Source organism: Ascaphus truei, chromosome 4, assembly GCF_040206685.1.
Source record: "Ascaphus truei isolate aAscTru1 chromosome 4, aAscTru1.hap1, whole genome shotgun sequence".
Taxonomy (NCBI): Eukaryota; Metazoa; Chordata; class Amphibia; order Anura; family Ascaphidae; genus Ascaphus; species Ascaphus truei.
The window spans coordinates 185,027,851-185,035,536 of NC_134486.1; positions in this window are offsets into that span (position 1 = coordinate 185,027,851).

Below are 7,686 nucleotides of genomic sequence, written 5' to 3' on the forward strand. Positions count from 1 at the left end.
AGTCAGTCACCCCCCCCAGTCAGTCACCCCCCCACAGTCAGTCACCCCCCCAGTCAGTCACCCCCCAGTCAGTCACCCCCCCCAGTCACTCACCCCCCCAGTCACTCACCCCCCCAGTTACTCACCCCCCCAGTCAGTCACACCCCCCAGTCAGTCACCCCCCCAGTCAGTCACCCCCAAACCCCCAGTCAGTCACCCCCAACCCCCCAGTCAGTCACCCCCCCAGTCAGTCAACCCCCAGTCAGTCACCCCCCCCCAGTCAGTCACAACTCCCTAGTCAGTCACACACCCCCCCAGTCAGTCACACACCCCCACTCTGTGTATCACCCACCCTCTGTGTGTCACCCACTGTTTCTCCCCTCTGTCTCCCCCCACACTCTCTCTCTCCCCCACACACTCTCTCTCTCCCCCACACTCTCTCTCTCTCCACCACTCTCTCTCTCTCTCTCTCTCTCTCTCTCTCTCTCTCTCTCTCTCTCTCTCTCACATTCTCTCTCCACCACACTCTCTCTCCCCAACACTCTCTCTCTCCCCCACACTCTCTCTCCCCCACACTCTCTCTCTCCCCCACACTCTCTCTCTCCCCCCACACTCTCTCTCTCTCCCCCACACTCTCTCCCCCACACTCTCTCCCCCCACACTCTCTCTCTCCCCCACACTCTCTCTCTCCCAACACTCTCTCTCTCCCCCACACTCTCTCTCTCCCCCCACTCTCTCTCTCTCCCCCCCACTCTCTCTCTCTCCCCCACCCTCTCTCTCTCCCCCACATTCTGTCTCTCTCTCCCCCACACTCTCTTTCTCCCCCCCACTCTCTCTCCCCCACTCTCTCTCTCCCCCACACTCTCTCGCTCCCCCACACTCTGTCTCCCCCCCACACTCTCTCTCTCTCCCCTACACTCTCTCTCTCTTTCCCCCACACACTCTCTCTCCCCCACACTCTCTCTCTTTCTCCCCCACACTCTCTCTCTCTCCCACACTCTCTCTCCCCCACACTCTCTCTCTCTCTCCCCCACACTCTCTCTCTCTCTCCCCCACACTCTCTCTCTCTCTCCCCCACACCCTCTCTCTCTCTCCCCCACACTCTCTCTCTCTCCCCCACACTCTCTCTCCCCCACAATCTCTCCCTCTCTCTCCCCCACACTCTCTCTCTCTCCCCCACTCTCTCTCTCCCCCACACTCTCTCTCTCTCCCCTCCCCACACTCTCTCTCTCACTCTCTCTCTCACTCTCTCTCTCCCCCACACTCTCTCTCTCTTCCCCCACTCTTTCTCTCTCTCTCTCCCCCCACTCTCTCTCTCTCTCTCTCCACTCTCTCTCTCCTCCCACTCTCTCTCTCTCTCTCCCCCACTCTCTCCCCCACACTCTCTCTCTCTCCCCCACACTCTCTCTCTCTCTCTCTCCCCCACACTTTGGATCTTTTATTTACCCTATATATCTTACTTGCCCTATACTTCACCGAAATAACCTATACTGCTTTCTTCCAGATCTGACTTAAGCTTCAAACGGAAGACATCAGAATCCCCATAACCCAGAAGACAGGTAGGGAACACCTCCCCTCCAATGTATAACATGCCGGGAATGAGGGCATCTGGACATTGAGGGACTGTGGATCAGGTAAGATCCCAGGCGGGGATTGCTGCTTTAGATATTGTGAAGCGGGGACGTCCAGACACTGGTTAAGGGGTTCCGGAAACTAGTAATTCACACCAGGCTTTTATTTATAGATCCAACATTTACGCACACACACACACGTAACAAGGACTAATTGTAGTATAATGTAATACAATCAATAAACTAATGTCAAAAACGAATGTTGTTCTGACTAGAAATTATGTACTTTATTTATATATTTTATTTTAAAGCGGGGTTGGGGGCGGGACTATGGGTGGGGTTGGGGGCGGGACTAGGTGGCGAGTAGATTTTTTGCTTGGGCGAGTAGATTATTGGGTGATTTGTCGAACACTGTATATATATATATATATTTATCTGTTATACTATATATATATATATATATATATATATATATATATATATATATATATATATATATATATATTGGCGAACATTTCTCTGACTCTGGCCATAAGATGAACGATCTGAGGGTTGCCATACTCAAAGGTAATCTTAAAACACCGAAAGAGAGACGGTTGCATGAATACAAATTTATGCAACTGTTCGGGACACTTAGCAGTGGCCTAAACAGAGATCGAAATTTTATGAGTCATTACTGACACAAGTGAACTATCTTCCCATGAGTGCTAAAGGCCATGTCTGTACATACTGTGCTATATGTATGCACACACAGCTGTCTCTCACACATACTAATACTCCTTGTTTTTCCATCCCCATACACCAATAGGGACCACAAAGTATCCACACTCACTTTTAGTTGTGCTACAAACTCTCACATTTCCACACCCACCCACACCATTCATATCCACTCCCACTCCACACACACCTTTTGTAAAGCACTGTATATAATGTGGGCACTCCATTCATTTTTATTCACACTGATACACACACACACTCTTACATCACTTGCTTTCAGGAACCTTTTGACACCTCTAGCCATAAAACACATCCACACCGGGGGAAGGACCAGCACAGATAACATTCCAAGTCACCCCCCAGTCAGTCACCCCCCGTCAGTTACCCCCCCAGTCAGTCACCCCCCCCAGTCAGTCACCCCCAACCCCCAGTCAGTCACCCCCAACCCCCCAGTCAGTCACCCCCCACCCCCCAGTCAGTCACCCCCCCAGTCAGTCACCCCCCAAGTCAGTCACCCCCCAGTCAGTCACCCCCCCAGTCAGTCACACACCCCCAGTCAGTCACACCCCCCCCAGTCAGTCACACCCCCCCACTATGTATCACCCACCCTCTGTGTGTCACCCACTGTTCCTCCCCTCTGTCTCCCCCCCACACTCTCTCTCTCTCCCCCACACTCTCTCTCTCCCCCACACTTTCTCTCCCCCACACTCTCTCTCTCCCCCACACTCTCTCTCTCCCCCCACACTCTCTCTCTCTCCCCCACACTCTCTCCTCCACACTCTCTCGGCCACACTCTCTCTCTCCCCACACACTCTCTCTCTCCCCCACACTCTCTCTCTCTCCCCCCACACTCTCTCTCTCCCCCCCCTCTCTCTCTCTCTCTCTCTCTCTCTCCCCCACCCTCTCTCTCTCTCTCCCCCACACTCTGTCTCTCTCTCCCCCCCCACTCTCTCTCTCCCCCCACTCTCTCTCTCCCCCACACTCTCTCGCTCCCCCACACTCTCTCTCTCCCCCACACTCTCTCTCTCTCTCCCCCACACTCTCTCTCTCTCCCCCACATTCTCTCTCTCTCCCCCACACTCTCTCTCTCCCCCACACTCTCTCTCTCTCCCCCACACTCTCTCTCTCTCTCCCCCCTACACTCTCTCTCTCTCTCTCCCACACTCTCTCTCTCTCCCCCCCACTCTCTCTCTCTCCCCCACCCTCTCTCTCTCTCTCCCCCACACTCTGTCTCTCTCTCCCCCCCACTCTCTCCCCCCACTCTCTCTCCCCCACTCTCTCGCTCCCCCACACTCTCTCGCTCCCCCACACTCTCTCTCTCCCCCACACTCTCTCTCTCTCTCTTCCCCACACTCTCTCTCTCCCCCACACTCTCTCTCTCTCCCCCACACTCTCACTCTCTCTCTCCCCCCACACTCTATCTCTCTCTCCCCCACACTCTCTCTCTCCCCCACTCTCTCTCTCTCTCTCTCTCTCACACACATTCTCTCTACCCCACACTCTCTCTCCCCACACTCTCTCTCTCCCCCACACTCTCTCTCCCCCACACTCTCTCTCTCTCCCCCACACTCTCTCTCTCCCCCCCACACTCTCTCTCTCACCCACACTTTCTCTCTCCCCCACACTCTCTCTCCCCCACACTCTCTCTCCCCCCCACACTCTCTCTCTCCCCAACACTCTCTCTCTCTCCCCCACACTCTCTCCCCCACACTCTCTCCCCCACACTCTCTCCCCCACACTCTCTCCCCCACACTCTCTCTCTCCCCACACTCTCTCTCTCTCCCCCACACTCTCTCTCTCTCCCCCCACACTCTCTCTCTCCCCCCCACTCTCTCTCTCTCTCTCTCCCACCCTCTCTCTCTCTCCCCACACTCTGTCTCTCTCTCCCCCACACTCTCTCTCCCCCACACTCTCTCTCTCCCCCCACTCTCTCTCTCCCCCACACTCTCTCTCTCCTCCACACTCTCTCTCTCCCCAACACTCTCTCTCTCCCCCACACTCTCTCGCTCCCCCACACTCTCTCTCTCTCCCCCACACTCTCTCTCTCTCCCCCACACTCTCTCTCCCCCACACTCTCTCTCTCTCTCCCCCCCACACTCTCTCTCTCTCTCTCTCCCCCACACTCTCTCTCTCCCCCACACTCTCTCTCTCCCCCACACTCTCTCTCTCTCCCCCACACTCTCTCTCTTTCTCCCCCACACTCTCTCTCTCTCTCCCCCACACCCTCTCTCTCCCCCACACCCTCTCTCTCTCCCCCACACTCTCTCTCCCCCACACTCTCTCTCTCTCTCTCTCCCCCACACTCTCTCCCCACACTCTCTCTCTCCCCCCCACACTCTCTCTCTCTCTCTCTCTTCCCCCACTCTTTCTCTCTCTCTCCCCCCACTCTCTCTCGCTCTCTCCCCACTTTCTCTCTCCTCCCACTCTCTCTCTCTCTCTCCCCCACTCTCTCTCTCCCCCACTCTCTCTCTCTCCCCCACACTCTCTCTCTCTCTTTCCCCACACTCTCTCTCTCTCTCCCCCACACTCTGGATCTCTTATTTACCCTATATCTTACTTGCCCTATACTTCACCGAAATAACCTATACTGCTTTCTTCCAGATCTGGCTTAAGCTTCAAACGGAAGACATCAGAATCCCCCTAACCCAGAAGACAGCTAGGGAACACCTCCCCTCCAATGTATAACATTGCGGGAATGAGGGCACCTGGACATTGAGGGACTGTGGATCAGGTAAGATCCCAGGCGGGGATTGCTGCTTTAGATATTGTGAAGCGGGGACATCCAGACACTGGTTAAGGGGTTCCGGAAACTAGTAATTCACACCAGGCTTTTATTTCTAGATCCAACATTTACGCACACACACGTAACAAGGACTAATTGTAGTATAATGTAATACAATAAATAAACTAATGTCAAAAACGAATGTTGTTCTGACTAGGAATTTATTAAATGTACTTTATTTATATATTTTATTTTAAAGCGGGGTTGGGGGCGGGACTATGGGTGGGGTTGGGGGCGGAACTAGGTGGCGAGTAGATTTTTTGGTTGGGCGAGTAGATTTTTGGGTGATTTGTCGAACACTGTATATATATATATCTATATATATATATATATATATATAGATATATATATATATAGATATATAGATATATAGATATATATAGATATATATTTATCTGTTATACTATATATATATATATATATACAGTGTTCGACAAACCTATACATTTGCTCGCCCCGGGCGAGTGGATTTAACCCCCGGGCGAGTAAATATTGGCCCAAGCAGCACACGTTTGGTACTAGGTGGCGAGTAGATTTTTTTGTGTGGCGAGTAGATTTTTTGGTGATTTGTCAACCACTATATATATATATATATATATATATATATATATATATATATATATATATATATATTTATCTGTTATACTATATATATATATATATATATATATATATATATATATATATATATATATATATAATATATATATATATATATATATATGTTGGCGAACATTTCTCTGACTCTGGCCATAAGATGAACGATCTGAGGGTTGCCATACTCAAAGGTAATCTTAAAACACCGAAAGAGAGACGGTTGCATGAATACAAATGTATGCAACTGTTCGGGACACTTAGCAGTGGCCTAAACAGAGATCGAAATTTTATGAGTCATTACTGACACAAGTGAACTCTCTTCCCATGAGCGCTAAAGGCCATGTCTGTACATACTGTGCTATATGTATGCACACACAGCTATCTCTCATACATACTAATACTCCTTGGTTTTCCATCCCCATACACCAATAGGGACCACAAAGTATCCACACACACTTTTAGTTGTGCTACAAACTCTCACATTTCCACACCGACCCACACCATTCATATCCACTCCCACTCCACACACACCTTTTGTAAAGCACTGTATATAATGTGGGCACTCCATTCATTTTTATTCACACTGATACACACACACACTCTTACATCACTTGCTTTCAGGAACCTTTTGACACTCTAGCCATAAAACACATCCACCCCGGGAGAAGGACCAGCACAGATAACATTCCAAGAGACACTGTTTATAGTATACCTTTTGCTTGCTTCATTCATTGTAACATCGCCGGAAGAAGAGATCATTGTATCTCGAAAGCTCGGACAAATAATAGCATTTTGTTAGCCACAGAATGGTATCATCTATTTATTTTTTGATTATATATATATATATATAGTTATTGTTGTAGTTATATATCTATTATTATTGTTATCGCTCTATATTTATATAACTCTATTCTATATCTATCTATTATTATTGTTATCGCTGTATATTTATATAACTCTATTCTATATCTATCTATTATTATTGTTATCGCTGTATATTTATATAACTCTATTCTATATCTATCTATTATTATTGTTATCGCTGTATATTTATATAACTATTATATTACAGTATTATATATATTTAGCCATACTGTAGGGCTGAGCATAAATTAACAATTAATTACTGTAATGTATTGTTGTTTCCTGTAGGGAGACAACTTTCTGGTTGACCAAATAAGTGAAAAGAATGATGAGAAGAGTGCCTTAAGGGTCAAAGACACTCTGCATAAAAATCACAATCTAACCGTATCAGAGACCAGCATCAAGAAGATGAGACACAGAATTGGATGGAAATATGGACGTGTGAGGTTAGTACTGGACTGTACAAGAGGTAAAAGTGTGGTTTAATAAACTGTACTGTACCTATAAAATTATTCCTTGTCATTACAGAGCGTACCCTATAATAAGGGACGTCAACAAGATCAAGAGAGTGGTCTAGGCATGGATTGACAGTGGCGAAACTTTTCAGGATTGCATCTTTACTGACGAGTCTACTGTATCGCTGGAGAGATTTGCCACCTTTGCATTCCACAAAAAAGGACACATATCTATGAAGCCGCGTCCAAAACACCCAGTGAAGATGCATGTGTGGGGTGCCATCTCTAGGCGTGGACAAGGATGCATCGTCATCTTTGACAGTAAAATAAGGCACAAACTCACATGCTGTTGCCTTATGCACTGAACTGTACTAGTGTGCAGTATTTTGAGCACTTTTCTTTTCTTGTTACAGGAATCATGAATAAAGCTTTTTTCCAGGAGCAAATAGTGCCTGAGATTGTGGAATACATCACACGTGAATTCCCAGATGGTCACCGTTTCTACCAGGACAATGATCGCAAGCACACCACGTCAACTGCGCATATTCGTGCCTGCGGTATCAACTGGGTGAAGAAGCCAGCGGAGTAAGTACGGTAACCGTGTCTCATTTTTTTCCACTGTTTACTGTGTATTTCTTTAACTATTTTTTTTCCTTTTTTCCCCTTCCAATGACAGATCGCCAGACTTCAATCCTATCGAAATGGTCTGGCATCAGCTAAA